This window comes from Podarcis melisellensis (assembly GCF_964234715.1).
Source record: "Podarcis melisellensis genome assembly, chromosome: 1".
Taxonomy (NCBI): Eukaryota; Metazoa; Chordata; class Lepidosauria; order Squamata; family Lacertidae; genus Podarcis; species Podarcis melisellensis.
The window spans coordinates 62,771,910-62,789,739 of NC_138528.1; the positions used below are offsets into that span (position 1 = coordinate 62,771,910).

General features: G+C 39.7%; 1 long non-coding RNA gene across 2 annotated transcripts in view; it reads right to left on the bottom strand.

Annotated features, from left to right (window-relative positions):
- The window catches only part of LOC309353754, a 184,966-nt gene extending 172,098 nt beyond the window's left edge, over positions 1-12,868 (bottom strand). For both annotated transcript variants that reach the window (XR_014161998.1, XR_014161999.1), the window contains exon 1: positions 12,558-12,868. This is a non-coding gene — a long non-coding RNA (uncharacterized lncRNA). The remainder of the gene's footprint in view (positions 1-12,557) is intronic.
- Between the last annotated feature and the right edge of the window lie 4,962 nt (positions 12,869-17,830).

Below are 17,830 nucleotides of genomic sequence, written 5' to 3' on the forward strand. Positions count from 1 at the left end.
TTGGTTTTCACACACCTTGGTTCTCAAACGCTGGAAAACGAGAAATAAGTGTTCCAGTTCTCTAACGTTTTTCAGAAGCTGAATGTCTGATGCGGCTTTCGGCTATTGTTTCTGGGGCATCTGCACCAATCAGAAGCTGAGCCTTGGTTTTCAAATTTCCGGAGTCAAACGTACTTCCAGAATGAATTAAGTTTGCCATTTTTGTTTCTGCTATTTATTTTGCATTTTTGTTTTTGAGGCTTTTTCGGTTAATTTGTTTTTGTGACTGTGTGGAACCCAGTTCAGCGATTGAGTGAGTGAGTGAGTGAGTGAGTGAGTGAGTGAGTGAGTGAGTGATTGTGTGATGTGGAAATTGATAAAAGACCCACATCCAAACAATGACTATCATCAGTGCAGGTAAGAAAAAAATTAATTTTAATTTTTATCATCTGCAATACTGTCTTATTTATTTTATAGTACAGTGCATTGATTATTGCTTTCATTTTATGGATCAGTGGTCTCGTTAGATAATAAAATTCATATTAAATTGCTGTCTTAGGGGTTGTTTTTAAAAGTCTGGAACAGATTAATCCATTTTGCATTACTTTCTATGCATGCCTTGGTTTTGGAATGGACTTCTGGAACGGATTAAATTTGAGAACCAAAGTACCACTCTATATGTGCTGAGATATGCAGGGTATTTTGAGGGATCTAAATATCAGCACAATGGACAGCAACTTTCCTCTCCCCCCCCCTTTTTTTTTTAAAAAAAAAGCTGCCTTGGAAGAGTTTCCTGTTTTTGTTTAGCTTCGGAAAGTGTGTGTGTGAGAGAGAGTGAAAATATGGGTTGGATCCATATGTGTGCGAGCAGAACTCTGTTCATACAAAAGTTTTCCTGGTTCCACTGCAGCCACCTCCACGCCCTGGAAAGCCAAGGACACGGGTCTGTAGCAGAATGAGGGAAATTGGGAACCTGCCTTATATTGAATTAGAATTTTGGTTTAACTAGCGTAGTATAGCCTAGTATTGTCTACAGTACACACCGACTGGTGGCAGATGCCCATGTCTTCAGACAGAGACTTTCTTCAGCCCTTCCTGGAAATCCCAGGAAATGCACCTGGGACTTTTTGCTTGAAAACCATTTTCTCTACCATTGAGCTTTCACGGGACTGTCTTATGCAAGGATTTTATTTATCTATCATCTATCTATCTATCTATCTATCTGTCTGTCTATCTATCAATCTATCATCTATCTATCTATCATCTATCTATCTATCTATCTATATATCTATCATCTATCTATCTATCATCTATCATTCTATCTATCTATCTATCATCTATCTATCATCTATCTATCATCTATCTATCTATCTATCTATCTATCTATCTATCTATCTATCATCTGTTTATACATACATACATACATACATACATCCATGCCCCGGCCATGCGGCTGGGTTTCTCTAGCCACTCTGGACAGCTCCCAACAGAATAGTAAAAATACGCTAAAATATTAAAAACTTCCCTAAACAGGGCTGCTTTTAGATGTGTTCTAAATGTCAGATAGTTGTTTATTTCCTTGACATGCAGTAGGAGGGCGTTCCACAGGGCGGGTGCCACTACCGAGAAGATTCTCTGCCTGGTTCCCTGTAACTTCACTTCTCACAGTGATGGAACTTCCAGAAGGCCCTCAGAGCTGGCTCTCAGTGTCCGGGCTGAATAATGGGAGTGGAGATGCTCCTTCAGGTATACTGGGCTGAGGCCATTTAGGGCTTTAAAGGTCAGTATCAACACTTTGAATTGTGCTCGGAAACGTACTGGGAGCCAATGTAGGACTTTCAGGACCAGTGTTATATGGTCTCGGCAGCCACTCCCAGTCACCAGTCTAGCTTCCACATTCTGGATTAGTTTCTTCCCACTCACATAAGATATCTGTGAACCCAAGTCTTATATCAAAGTACAGAAACATGCAAAGCCCCCTTTGAGAGGGTTAGTAGGGGCTGAACAATTACAAGAATGGATGGTGGTAGTAAGTTTGGCTAAGTTTGAGAGCCTGTGCTTCAAAGATAATACATGTATTAGGGTCTAATTTCCCAGCTGCGATATATTAGCAAAGCTCCACTGAAGTAGCACAATTTAATCCAATAGAGCGCTGTCAGTTTATGTCAGAGGATTAGTCTTTATCTGTTACCTATCAATGTGTTACATCTGAATGCCTCCCATTAAAAGAAACTGTCTAATCACATTCAAGATGCCATCCTCTTATTTATTAAACACTGGTTTAATGGGTTTTCCAAATTAACGGGTAGAGCTGTGTCCTTTTAAATGTAATGGTAATATGAATTTTAGTTTATGTTAGTAATTGTAAAATCAAAGAAATCCTATCATAATTAATTCTCATTCTCTGGCTTCCCAGAAAAATAATAATGTTCATTCAATGGAACTGTTTAAGATGTAGTTTACATTTCAAAAAGAAATTAGGCGGGGGCAGAGTAAAAAAGCTGGAGTGTCATAGACCTCACAGAATCCATGGTCTACTGCTTTGCAGAACTGGGCCATGCCATGTTTTGGGGAGCTCTTGTGAGTTCAGTGAGGGCAAGTCTCAGAAGATATGATTGGGGGAAAATAATGTTCAGTTCCTCAACAACTGGCCTATGGGGTGCTGCAGAATTCCATATGCTCCTGCCCCCACCATACTTTTAAACATCTATAGTGGTACCTCAGGTTACATACGCTTCAGGTTACATACGCTTCAGATTACAGACTCCACTAACCCAGAAATATTACCTCAGGTTAAGAACTTTGCTTCAGGATGAGAACAGAAATCGCATGGTGGCGGCGCAGCGGCAGCGGGAGGCCCCATTAGCTAAAGTGGTGCTTCAGATTAAGAACAGTTTCAGGTTAAGAACGGACCTCCGGAAAGAGTTAAGTACTTAACCCGAGGTACCACTGTACTGGGTGAAAGGTTTTGGGTGAAGAGGCATCAAAATGCTAAGGAAACCCAGCTCCAGCTCTCATTATCAACTCATCCTAGGAAACTAGTTACAAGTTCCTGAAGTGCTGTCTGATGGCAATAAGAAACTGGATGTGGTAGGACAAACTGAAACTTAATTCAGGCCATATGAAAATAATAATAATGATGATGATGATGATGATTATGATGATGATGCAAGAATGCTGGGGATGTGGGCTTGGGAGAGCCCATCTTTGTTTGAAACTCTTTCTTGCCATATGATGTCCAAAATTTTCCTTAGTGTTACAGTGCATGTAACACTAAATCACCCCCTGAAAATGTGTGAGCGTGAAAATATGTGAGTGTGTGGATCTCATAATGTGAGAGCTACTCTGGTCCTGCTGCTGCATTGCTGTGAGCTAAGACATGGTTTGGTTTAACATACTGTTCAAGCTTAAGCTTGTGGTTTACATTTTTCCAAACCACAAGCTGCTACCAAAGCTTATGCTTGGGTTTACGACTCATTGTTTGTCTGGAGCAAGACAAACCATGTACCCAGGTTCACACAACATGGCTGGCTCTGATTTCCTCTGCAGGAAACTTCACTCTTATGAATTCACACTAAGCTATGGTTAGCTTTGGCTTCATGTGCAAACTAGCTCATAGCCTTTTTTTGATTGCCATTTTATGCATAAAATGATTCTCTTTAATAGATGAACCCCTAACCTGATTGTAGACTTCCAGCCCTGTGTGGTGGCTTGCTAGGGTGTCAACAAAGCTCTTGGTTTTGCTTCCTCTTTGTGAAGTTGCAGATATATTGGTGGTGGGCTGCTTTTGCCTTGGTTGATCACAAGTTTGTGCGGGCCTGATTTTTAAGGGTTTCTTTTTATCAAAGTATTTTATAAATGAAAGCATTGGTTAGAATCATTTCCCAACTACAGCACTCTCTTCATAGCCTGAGTGGTGGATCATGTGTACAAGCAGCCCCACTTCCCATTAGAAGTTCAGTATAAAGCTCAGAGTGTTAATTAACACTACCTCCTCCTGGAAGATATTGTATGATATTGTAGCAAAACAAACCAGAGACTGAGAGAGAGACACAGAGGAGAGCTAGAATGGGGCTGGAATGCACAGAGAGGTCATTAAATCCAAACCAAATTAATCAAATCGAAAGACTTTTTGTATTTCTGCTGTTAATATCACCTTGCCTGTTTGGCTACCTCTTTCCCCTCCCTACCCAATCCAGCCCACAGAGTCCCAGCAGCCAATGTTAGAGTAAAAGAGGAACAGACCATTGAGCTTAGTCTTCCCAATACAGGGATAGAATGTGTCATTTCTACTCTTTTTGTCTTGAAGAGCTACTTAACGAAAATCAGTAGGGTGTTCTGCTTCAGAACTGATTGCACATCCTTGGCCTTTGTGATTGCTGAAATATGAAATCATTTCACTTGACTCAACAAATAAATTAGTGGGTGGCACTTACATTATAAGCTTCAAGCAGCTACGTGACTCAGGAAAGAAAATGTTATTAATCAGAGTTCTTGGGGAGAAGATTCCACCATAAAGAAATTCAGGTCTGTGCTGCTTTTTTAAAAAAGATGGAATCATGTTGTAAGAAACTATCATCATATATACCAATTGTGAACTCAGGTGTTGGGTTTGTGACTGCTCTGCGGCAAATGTGGTTGGTAGAAACAAGACAGGGGAACACCTGAGTTTGCAAAAGAATAAGAATATTTAGGCAAAACCCCTAAAAATCCCCCTCAAAAAAACCCACCCCAAAATAGCCTAATGATCTGTGGCCACAGATTGTTGAGTGTCTGCTTGTGGGGGGTGTATGAGTGAGAGAGAGAGAGAGAGAGAGAGGGAGGGAGAGAGAAGTCCGTTCGACTTCCAAAACATTCAAAAACCAAACCGTAGCTTCTGATTGGCTGTAGGAAGCTCCTGCAGCCAATCAGAAGCCGCAGGAACCCCATCGGACATTCGGTTCCAAAAGAACATTTGCATGACAGAATTTCTGAACAGGAGGTTGAAGGTGCCATTAAGAACCTGCAACTTGGCAAGTCTCCAGGCCCGGATGGGCTTTCCTCCAAATATTACAAAGTAATGAAGGACTATCTAATTCAACCATTAATGGAGGTTTGCAATGGAATCATGAAGGGGAAAAGAGCGCCGGAGTCGTGGAAAGATGCTTATATCACGCTTATACCGAAAAATGAATCAGAAAAGACACAACTCAAGAACTACCGCCCCGTATCCCTACTTAACGTGGATTGTAAAATCTTTGCGGACATTTTAGCTAAAAGATTAAGAAAAGTTCTAGCAGGAATTATACATAAAGACCAAACAGGCTTTCTCCCAGGCAGACATATGTCAAATAATACAAGGAATCTAATTGACATTTTGGAAAAACTACAAGTTAACATTAACACAAAAGCAGTACTGATATTCATTGATGCATAGAAAGCCTTTGATAATATTTCTTGGAGTTTTATGAAGAAAAACCTGCATGGGATGGGGGTGGGAGAAAGGTTTGGAAACGGTATAGGGGCGATTTACTCAGAACAAAAGGCAAAATTGATAGTGATTAGGGGCGATTTACTCAGAACAAAAGGCAAAATTGATAGTGAACAATGCGGTTACAGAAGAAGTTAAGATAGAGAAAGGGACACAACAAGGCTGCCCAATTTCCCCTTTGCTTTTTATTTTAGTCCTGGAGGTCCTGCTGAACATGATTAGAAGGGACCAACAGATTCAGGGTATATAGGTCGGAGCCAAACATTACAAATTGAAAGCTTATGCAGATGACCTAGTCTTGACATTACAGGAGCCAATCCCTAGTACTAGAAGAGCTTTGGAAATAATACAAGAATTTGGTCATCTGGCAGGGTTTAAACTTAATAAATTAAAAACTATGGTTTTGGAGAAGAATTTAACACCAATGGAGAAGGATAGGTTTCAGGAAGAAACAGGTCTAACAGTGATGAAAAAAGTAAAATACCTAGGGGTGAATATGACTTCAAAGAATGTTAATTTATTTAAAGACAACTACGAAAAGTGTTGGTGTGAAGTGAAAAAAGATCTTGAAACGTGGACAAATCTAAAGCTTTCCTTACTGGGTAGAATTGCAGTTATTAAAATGAATGTATTTCCAAGATTGTTGTTTTTGTTTCAAACCTTACAAATAATTGACAAGATGGACTGTTTCAAGAAGTGGCAAAAAGAAATTTCTAGATTTGTCTGGCAGGGCAAAAAGCCCAGAATTAAATATAAAATTCTTACTGATGCAAAGGATAGAGGGGGGTTTGCCCTACCGGACTTTAAACTATATTATGAGGCCGCAGCTTTTTGCTGGCTGAAGGAATGGCTATTTCTTGAGAATACAGACATCCTTGATTTGGAAGGACATGATAATGTTTTTTGATGGCATGCATACTTGTGGTATGGTAAGGACAAAGCTCATAAGGCGTTTAAAAACCATATTGTCAGGAAAGCATTGTTTAATGTCTGGGTCAGATATAAAGATTTCTTGGAGAATAAAACCCCAAGGTGGCTCTCACCAATGGAGGCTAAGGCCTTGAAAAAACTTAATATGAGATCGAACTGGCCAAAATATTGGGAAATTTTGGAACAGGATGGGGACGAACTGAAATTGCAGAGTTATGAGAAACTTAAAGATAAGGTGCAGGATTGGTTACATTATTTCCAACAGAAATAATATAATTCGGACAGGAAAAATGGCTTCCAGGTGGAAAAATCGAAGTTGAAAACAGAATTGTTAGAACCCAGTGCTAAGGTATTGTCGAGAATGTATAATCTGCTGTTGAAATGGAATACTGAAGATGAAACGGTTAAATCTGCTATGATAAAATGGGCACAAGATGTTGGTCATAACATTATGTTTGCTGACTGGGAACGGTTGTGGACCACCGGTATGAAATTCACGGCATGTAATGCCTTAAGAGAAAATATTATGAAAATGATTTACAGGTGGTACATGACCCCAGTCAAGCTAGCAAAAAATTTACCATTTGCCCGATAATAAATGTTGGAAATGTAAAGAAACGGAAAGAACATTCTTTCACCTTTGGTGGGCCTGCCCAAGGATCAAGGCTTTCTGGGAAATGATCTATAATGAACTGAAAAAAGTATTTAAGTATACTTTCCTAAAGAAACCAGAGGCCTTTCTCCTGGGCATGGTCGGCCAATTGGTGCCAAAGAAGGATAGAACCTTTTTTATGTATGCCACAGCAGCAGCAAGAATACTCATCGCAAAGCACTGGAAGACACAAGACCTACCCACCTTGGAAGAATGGCAGATGCAAGTTATAGACTATATGGAACTGGCAGAAATGACCGGCAGAATCCGAGATCAAGGAGAAGAGCAGGTGGAAGAGGACTGGAAGAAGTTCAAAGTTTATCTACAAAAACATTGTAAAATTTATGAATGTTAAGGGCATTGTAAATGAAACGAAGGGGTTCTAGTGATTAAGATAAATAAGAGTATAAAGGGAAGGATAAAGGATGAACTTGAATAATATGATAATTGCTGAACTAATTTTAAAGTGGAATACATGAAAGGAAGGCGGGTGGAAGCAAGGAAAATAAGATTTGGAAGGGTATTAACTTGAAACTGAGGGTTTTTTAATGCTGAATTTTCTTTTTTATGTTTTTATTTTCTTTTTATTCTGTCCTTTTGTTTGTATTTTTGATGTGTGTGTTTGTTGGTTTTTGGTGATTTTAGTTAATTTTTATTGTTGTTGTTGTTAACTTTTGTGAAACTTAATAAAATATTACTTTAAAAAAACAACAAAAGAACGTTTGCAAACCAGAACAATCACTTCAGGTTTGTGGCGTTTGGGAGCCAAAATGTCCGAGTTCCAGGGTGTTCGGGATCCAAGGTACGACTGTACCAGGACTAGGCATTGGAGGGGAGTGTGGAGTGTTGGACTCTGGAATTTGTCTTGACCATCAAGATACCAAAGTCAGTGCCAGAACAATGATGGAGGATGCACATGCACACATGGTTTTGGTTTTGTTTTGGTTTTTGAGGAGGGTGCAGAGAATCAGCTGGACATGTTGATAAGCATTTCTGTCCTCTATGGTCAGCCCTGGAGACCCTGTTCCTCTCCATCCAATTGTGAGATCAGAAGGACGGGTATAATAGTAGCGATGCCAAGATTATCAAATTCCCTCCTGGGTGAGGACCACTCTTTGCCCAACTTAAAAGAGTTTACCTTTTTATTCCAGTGACCCAAAATTTACTGTTTTCAGCTCATTATGCTACCCGCTAGAGTTTTTAGTTTTGTGCTGCTGTTTATTAATACTTCAAAGGCTGCTATTTGATTGTTATTCTTGATTTGTTGTTATAAAATTTGCTTTTAATTTTTGACCTATTATATTTTGTCCTATTGTGTTTTTACTATAAAGACTCCATGAGAATTTTTACAGAAACTGGGGTATTAAATTCAAGTTATGCTAAATTAAACTATTAAATAGTGTAACACAAAAGCTTCAAAGAACAAAAGCTGCTCATCTTAATCAGGTTCTTGACTATATCAACATCTCACATCCAAATATTCTCGATCGTGGGGTTCTGGAAAGGAACACACAAATCTGAAAGTTGCAGTTTTGTTTCACACAATTGAGTCACATGAGGTTGGTTCAGGTACACATATTCACGAATGCAACGCAGTCATTTCACTGTTGGGCGTTTATATCCATTCACATCAATTCAGATGAAATGCTTTTCAATTCACACACTGAATTCAGACATTTTAGCTGCTAGCCATCTAGTGTACTATAATCAGGTATGGAGAAAACAAGTAATACAAATTGATGTGTGAACAAATCCATGATTGCATTTAAATCCCATTGAAATTAAGAGTGTTCAAAGCTGGTTGATTTAAAAGTGAAAGGTCCTAATTCCAATCCACTTTCTAAACTTGTTTTGCACCCTGGCAGTACTTTTGTTAATTGACATAATGTGAATTTACTCTAAAAATAATAATGTAATGAGCAATTATCTATGACAGGAGTGCCTTTGAGTCAGTAGACTGCTTTAACTTTATTAATGTGGAAAAAATTAATCTTTCATGCTGTTGATCTATGATATTTGTTTGTTTTCATTAACATTGCACGGTGGAAGTAAAACATTGTTTGCCTAAGTTTGTGAACTGCTTAATATCATTGCAGATGACTATTATTAATTTCTGTATTTGGACTTTCTAATAAAAAGAGAAAGGGGCTTAGTCTGCCAATGAAACAACAATGATTAGATTAGAAGTCAAATTTTAAAAATAGATTTGCTTCTTTCATACTGTAGTTAGAAAGGAATGGAGTATGAAAGCCCTTTCAATGTCAAGTGGATGAGTGTTAAAGATTACAGATTCCTCAGGCCAGGCATTGCCTTTTGTACATGGAATTTATGCCTTTGCCTAAGCTATATCAAGCTTCTAATATGTCATCTCAAGGAGCCTTCTCTTCTATTCCCCACACCCCCAGCAATGGGCACTAGACAGGCATTACATTTTATTCACATCTCTGCAGGGCCAGCCCTAAACATTTTTCCGTCTGATACAAAGGATGAGGTGACATTGTGCTTCCCCCATTCCACATACAGAAGCTGGTCAGATTGGTGGTTGAATCATACCAGAACAGCCGCCTCTTCTGTTGGCTAGCTCAGGGGATTTGCGAAGCCCACCCATCACTTAAGAGGTAAGAAGGCATCGTCTTCCACTCTGCCCTGTATTCATCATACAGCATTGTTTGCATTCTGCTGTGGTTTGTCTTGCACCGAAACCTACCTTATTCGTTTTGCTGTCTGCTGTGGCAAAATGATGTAACTTATGTAATAAATTACATAAATAGCATCGCTATGTTGCCTTTATGTAAATTGCATAGTTACATTGTCATTACGTTATCCCACCCCATTCATTTCAATGCAAAGCAAACAGAATGCAGATGGTGGGAGAGGACACTATCAATTAAATATCATTTGTGGATTTGTTGATCTTCATGTATAGGTGCTGCACACAGAGTATCTTCAGAGTTCATTACAAGCGGCTCAAGAGTTTATACGAGGACAAGTGGAGGTCTTTATTTAGATAAGCACCCATTGCTTTCCCACCTTTTCTCAAACAGCAGGGTGGTTTTGTAAGAGCCCAGTCATTCTTTTTGTATAGCTGCCTTCATTGGAACTATTGGAAGCATATTTCTTTGAAAGCCTGGCTGTAGATCACATCTCTTCAGACAAGAAATATGTTTCTGATGCTAGGGTGTGTTTTTCCCCAGGAGGTTTTGACCTTTGTTCGCTAATGCTGACTTTGCCACTGTGATTTATGCTCTTGCAACTTCTAGACCGAGCTACCGCTGTGCATTTCACCCAGGTTCACATCTCAAATCCTTTCAGAAGATTACACTGCTGAATAAAGCAAGCGCTTGCTGGAAAATGAAATATTTTGGTGAAGCATATGTACGCTCCAGTGTGCAAGGTATGCCTGCTTTATGGTTCCTGCTAGGTTTGCTTGCTTGCTTGCTTGAGACTGAGAAAGTCTTGAGAGGCAGGAGGCAGAATTCACCTAACTAGCCGCATCGGTGGAAGCCCTTCCCTTGTGCAATGGGGCTTCCCCTGTCTCCTCCCCCTGTGCACTCTGAAATGGGCTCGGGGGGATGTCAGGAGAACCCCCAGAACAGCACTCAGGAAGAGAGGAGGGGTATCATTCTGTTTGGCAAGCTAAAATGCTTGCACTGGTGGAACTATTGGGAAAGTGTGGCACTGAATTCCATCCAGAGCATCTTTTTCTTTCTTGATTCAGGTAGATAGCCATGTTGGTCTGATGCAGTCAAAACGTATATAAAATTATATAAAAATAATATAAATAAATAAATGTATATGAAGAAGTGTGCATGCACACAAAAGCTTATACCAAGAACAAACTTAGTTGGTCTCTAAGCTGCTACTAGACAATTTATTTTAGTTTATTTTTTATTTTTCTTTCTTGGTTCAGGAACTTCAAAAATCTCCCACCTGAGATTTATCGCTCTCCTTTCTCAATGTGGCTTTTACTGAAGAGTGCCAAAAAATATGACAGAGTCATAAAGACTCAAAAGCATGAATGCAAACATTAGAAGACCTACCCACACCCTAGTTATGGATTTACATTGATGCCGTCCAACAGCTTAAATGGTTCTTCCTCTTGTGGATCCGAGAGCACTGTAGGAATGCAATCTTGGGCTGCAAACCATTGGATATGGGCCATGCCACTTTGAGGTCACATAGCATGTGTATGCATCAGGCTGTAATCTTGCTGAGTTCAACAGCAAGCAGACATAGAAAGTATTACACTGTAATTCATACTAAGGAGTGATTTGCATGTGCTTGCACATGGCTTCATTTATTTGCACTTGTTTGCTGGCAACTGAAGATGTGAACTGATTCTACTGAAAATTATTGTGCAACAGATGGTGTAAAGTGATATGTAAGCTCGATGGTGTTATATCTTTGGTGGCTCATTTTTTTAATATGCACTTGTTGATACTGTGGTCGTCAGCCTAATAGAAGGGCGCTGCCACATACCAACATTTTCTTGTAACAGATAGTGTATCACATCTATAAGCACCTTAGAGAAACAGTCCAGTTGATATATCTTAAAGAAGGTTCCCCAATAGAGATAATACTCAAAACCCAAGGAGTCTAACAATAGCTTAAAACCAAAACTACTAAATCATTCACACAATAAAAGCAGAATGTGAAGGCAATAAAATGTACTGTGCATCACATTATAACACAAATTTCAAAACAGAGCAGGAGATTAAAGCCATCCATACCCAGTTATCACTGTTATTCTAAATATGCCCCAATATTTATAAAGTACAACCCTCCATTTAGAGTCTTCATTAGTGGTTTTTATTTCAATCTACTTTTTACTGTTTTTGTGACTTGCTCATGGATATTTTCACTTTCCGTTTTAAAGGACTGCATTTCTAGTTTTTTAGTTGTGAATTGTTTGCATTTCATCTGATTTTTTTGGTGCTCTATCGCTGAGCTACAACTCTTCCCTAGAGAACCCAGGCAGTACTCCAGCATGATATTTGATGAGAACAAATGTATCAACATATTGAAAACATTTACATTCCACCTCTCTTGCACTCAGTAATTAAAACCGTAGAACATCATCAGTAAATTAAACAATTATAAACACCTAAAGCAATCAAATTGCAGCAGTAGTAATGTGGCTCCTGCAGAAAGCAAATTCAGAGAACAGTGCTAGTGCAAAATCCTGCTCTACCACAGTGTGCCTGTCCCTTGATTATCGACACATATAATGGTCCTTTCTCCTGCTTTTGGGCATAGGGATACATATTTCCAGTTCTGGAGTCTGTACAGGCCTATTATTATTATTATTATTATTATTATTATTATTATTATTATTATTATTGCCACAGGTCTGGAACACCTGGTAGAATACCAGAATTGCCCTGAGTCATCTCCCGATAGTACCCTTTGTTAGTTTTGCTGTTAGAACCTGTCTGCTTAATTAGCCTTTGGAACTCCAAGCACTGTATCTGGAAAATCTTGCTGTGACTGAGGAAACTTATTGGCTTTCTACACCATTAGATTTACCTTGATGACCTTGATTGCCGTTTCCTTTGCCTGTGTTTGAACAGAGCATAAAGAACACAATCTTTTAGAACTTTTCTTTTCTCACTGCAGTCTCATTCTTCCCTCTGCCACCTCTGAAGCTGAAGTTGCACAGCGCAGCTGAGCCATTCACTGAATGCTCTCTTCCCCTCTCTCCTGGAAAGCTTTCAACAGTTCCCTATTCATTTGCTCTTTCGTTATACTTTCTAAATAAAACTCAATTTCCTGGAAGAGCTCTTGTCTCTGTTGCTCCCTGCATATATATCTCTCCTGTAACTCAGCTGCTGAAGCAACAGGACATTCTGCGACCTTGGCTAAACACTTGCCGTGTGAGTGCCTGTTTGCATGCTAGCTCTACTGGGCAAACAGCCACGGCAGGACGCAGCCTGGGTCACAATGGGGAAACACTTGCCCTAGCACACTTGAGCCCTGCCATCCATGTTCTGAAAGGGCATATGCCTCAAATATGGTGAGGTAGTCTCCAGTCATGTTTAAAGGTGTGTTTTATTTTTAGCATTTATTTTATTTTTACATCCCTATCCAAGAAGCTCAAAGTGGTGTTCACAGTTCTCCTCCTTCCCATTTTATCCTCACAACAGCCCTGTGGGGTAGAGGTTAGGCTGAAACCAAGCGACTGGCCCAATGTCACCCAGTGAACTTCATGGCTGAGTGGGTATTTCAGCCATGGTCTCCCAGGTCTTAGTACTGTCACAGAAGAAGAAGAAGAAGAAGAAGAAGAAGAAGAAGAAGAAGAAGAAGAAGAAGAAGAAGAAGAAGAAGAAGAAGAAGAGTAGTAGTAGTAGTAGTAGTAGTTTGGATTTGATATCCTGCTTTATCACTACCTGAAGGAGTCTCAAAATGGCTAACATTCTCCTTTCCCTCCCCCCCCCCCAACAAACACTCTGTGAGGTGAGTGGGGCTGAGAGACTTCAAAGAAGTATGACTAGCCCAAGGTCACCCAGCAGCTGCATGTGGAGGAGCGGGGAAGCGAACCTGGTTCACCAGATTACAAGTCTACCACTCTTAACTACTATACCACACTGGCTCTCACCAGGTTTTCCCTTGGAAAGGAGTGAGACAAAGGGGAAGCTGTTCAGACCTGTGCCTAGGAAGTGTGGGCCAAGTGTTGATGAACCCTCTGTCTATACAGGCAGCTAGCCAATCTCCCATGCACAGGAACTACCCACCCTCACTGACTCCATCTTTCCATGGGTTTGAACTAAGTTTAGTAGCCCTCATTCAATCTACCACTGTGTCCAGACAATGGTTCAGATCTTACACATCCTCTCAGATGTTATGGAGAATTAAGAGTTGCACGTCATCAGTGTATTGATGACATTTTGCCCTCTAGCTCCTAATGGCAGCATATAGCTGTTAAATGATATTGGGGTCAAGACCATAGTGCAAGGACCATGGGCTGAAACAAATCTCCCAGTGCTATTTTCTGTCCATGACCCTAGAGTGGTCCCAATACCCATCCCAAGGAGTTGGTCAAGGAGCATATCATAGTCAATGGTACCAAAGGTTGTCGAGAAGTTCAGGAGCAGAGTCACCCATCCCACTCTCAATACAGGTCATCCATCAGAGCAACCTAGGCTGATTCAGTCCCAGTGTTGAAAAAGTTGACTTTCTGGGCATGAAGAAAAGAAAAGAAAAGCCAACTGCAGGTCATTTGAGGTAGCCGTGACTTTTGTTTGGGGGAGAATTCAAGCTGTAGGAGGTGCTGATTTGCAGTAATTTCCACTACTGTGTCACGAAATCATAGCAAAGATGGAGCTGCAGAGTGAACACGCCTTTATTTTCTATTTCATTCCAACCTATGGAGCGGCATTATAAATAGCCTAAGTAATTGTAAGCAGGAAAAGCTGACAGTCATGATCCTGGTATAAAATGAGCACCACCCTCCACCTACAGGCAGTCATATAGAAGAAATAAAATACAGTTTAATTTTATCTTTCCAAGTCCAGCCCACATATGAAAGGCTGTGACTACAACAGTTTTTATTTATTTCCATTTAGGCAAAACAAGTCTTGCAAAACTGAAACTGTGGATAGCTCACTGTTTAAGTCAAATGGGCATAATATATCTCAGGATATAACTTGCTCTTTTAAAATAAAAATAGTCTGAGATTCTGCTTAATTTAATGCAAGTATTATTATTTTTAGGAACTCTAGTCCCTTATGGACATTTTTTAGTCCAAGCAACAATGCCATATGCATTCAAATAATCTACATGTATTGATGCCTATTGAACTTAGCCATGGATTTTTGAAAAATCTTTTTTAAAGTTAAGTTCCTGATTTTATTTTTCTGCCCTCTTTTTCTATATAGGTATGTATATAGGTAAGCAGATATTAATTCACCAACAAAAAGTCACCCTGTGCCTCCAGCTGTTTTTCTCTATTTTGCACCTCACATCATAATTTCCAGAAGGGTATATTAAAAATATTGATGTTAACTATTAATGAATAATAATAATCTAAAATAAGCATTATTAATCATTGCATAATTATGTGGATATTATTAAAATACACAAAGTAATATTCCTTGAATATTCCTAATGGACTTGGCAGTCTTCATATTGGTTTGGAGATTAATAGTTCCAGGTTTGGAGGATTGATTGATGTATGCATGCTGTACCCAGATTTCACTGTGATCTTTCATGCCAGATGCGCAGAAGTGAGCTCTTGAATCCTATTTTTTAACCTGCGTGGAAGATTAGAAAGCAGTTTTGTCAGGTCACACAAATGAAGTGTTCTGGCAACTTCTCCCCAGAGAGTTTACGGAAAGACTTAAAGCTCCATGTGTGATTGTGGGCTTGGACTTTTAGCATCGTCGTCTGTTTCACAGACTCAACAAACCAAATCAGAGAACTAGAGGCAAACAAAACAAGGAAAGAGAGGGTAAGCATGCTTTGAATCAATTGAACTGTTTATACAAGTTCAAATTACCATTTGGTTAACAAGGCAGGTAATCAGCTATGCAATATTAGCTTGAAGGACAGGGTCAAAGGTGTAGGGAGGCCTATGATCCTGTGTTTTCATAGATATTACACCACCTCACAGTGCAAGTAAGGGGCTGCTTCTTTGAAGCCCTGTCTTAGACCTACTTCTGACTGAACTGTAGCCTCAGCTATACTACTTTGGGCAAGAGGCATGGACTCATATTTCAGGGAGGAAACTAAGCTAGAGCCCTTGTTTGCAATACTCATCCTATCTCTATGAAGGGAATTTCCATTCCACACACACGTGTGTGTGTGTGTGTGTGTGTGTGTGTGTGAGAGAGAGAGAGAGAGAGAGAGAGAGAGAGAGAGAGAGAAGATGTATAGTCAGTACAGACTGAACACTTTATGCAGTATCCATTAATGCCTTCTGGCTGCAATCCTGTGGTCCCTGGAAAGGTCATATGCTGTGAACATGTATTAAATGGAGAAATGGGTTGTTTTTTTTGTTTAAAATATGATTAAATGAAATCTGGAGTAGTCTCACTGACTTCTGTGAAGTCGAAGTAGTTAAAGAATTGCAACTAATAAAACACATTTTAGGTGTATAGTATGGTTCACGGGGAGGGGGGGACACAAAACAAAGGTCATATGATCTGTCAGATCTGTCAAATTCCAGGGGCCATAAGATCCATTAGCTCTCCCTCTCTGGGGTGGCATGAGGAAGAAACAATACCAGCCATGGATATGGTGTGCTTTCTTTCCCTGTCAATGATTCCATTGGGAAAGAAACTGTATACAGAAGAAGAAGAAAAACTGAATCAGAAAATAACAAGCACCATTTGACATTGCTAACATGAGCCCAGGAGGGCACAGGGAAAGGCAGTTTGTCCCTCTATGTCTGTCCCTTCCTCCCAACACACATTTTCTGGATTACTCTGTATGCTTTCACCCTCCCCCACCCCCTTTTTTAAGTGAGAGGAGCTTTGGGTAGTTGGAATATATAGAGGGAGACAGTTTACATGCCTGGTCCGAAATGTTTGTGCAGGGTTCAGATGTGCTTCTGCAAGGACAGACACGCATGTGGGAAAACTGGAGCAAAGACAGGACAGAGCTATAAATATCCTAAGTAACAAAAAATAATCATGCACGAAAGCTCTTGGTTCCATAAAAAGTGCCCTTAGTCCTGTTCTGAGGGTGACAGCTATTGAAAAAGTAATTGGCAGCAGTGTGAGCTTCTTATCTAGCTGTGTGGGGTGGAGGTTAAAAGAATGAGATAAAAGATAACCCAAATGCTTAGATAGATGATCCAAATTGTATGGTGATTTGTGGCCAATTTCAAAAGCAGCTTCAAACAGAGGAAGGAGGCAAAAATTCATCATAACTGCTAAATTTTACATACAGATTCATATTGGATAACTCCAAACATGAGATACAAAGGGCACTCACATTTGACAGACATCCGTTCAGCTATTTTGCTTTCCACAGCTTGGCTATATATGTTGTTGAGAGAGAGAGAGATGAATGTCCTTGAAAGGGCTACTTGATCATGCATAAAGTAGGAGGAAGGATATATGTTTGGCCATATTAAACCACTGGCAATGCCCCCAGCATCCATTATGCGTTGGTCGACCAAGGTCAAAAAGTCAAACCCCCCCCGCGCCCCACACAAATACAGAGTGTTATTTATTTCTACAGAGCCTAACCTGCAGATTATAAATTCTCATTAAACCCAGGCATTCAGCAGAATTTATTTATTAAATTTATATCCCACCTTTTCTCCAAAAGGAGCATAATGGTGTGATAATGCATGAGACTTAAAATTTCACAGCTCTCAATCTGTATTTGCTCTAAGATAGAACATGTCATTTATATTTGACACATTTAAATATCAGAGATGAAACCTAAAGGGGAGAATATTACATCCAATATCATAAAAGGGGGGAATCTGAAACACATAGAGAAGTGTGTTATAAACAATTTGTACAACTCAGGATATACATTTTTAAAATAGTTAAATATAATGTAATAAAGTTACCAAGCAACAGAAAGAAATCAAACTGTGCAGTAAAGCAGGGGATGACTCCTTGTATGCAGATAATTGACAATATATTGCATATTATTGCTTTACAGTGTGAACAGTCTGAAGATGTGCTTTACCAAATGGCTTGAACAGCATTAACAAAGGAAAGCTGTTTTGTACAGGTCTGAAATCCAGCAAGCAAGAAACCCCTATGATAACAAACTTCGCTTAGAGTACAGATGTCTCTCCCAAGTTCAAAAGCATCACAGTTGCTCTTGGAGGGCACAACAAG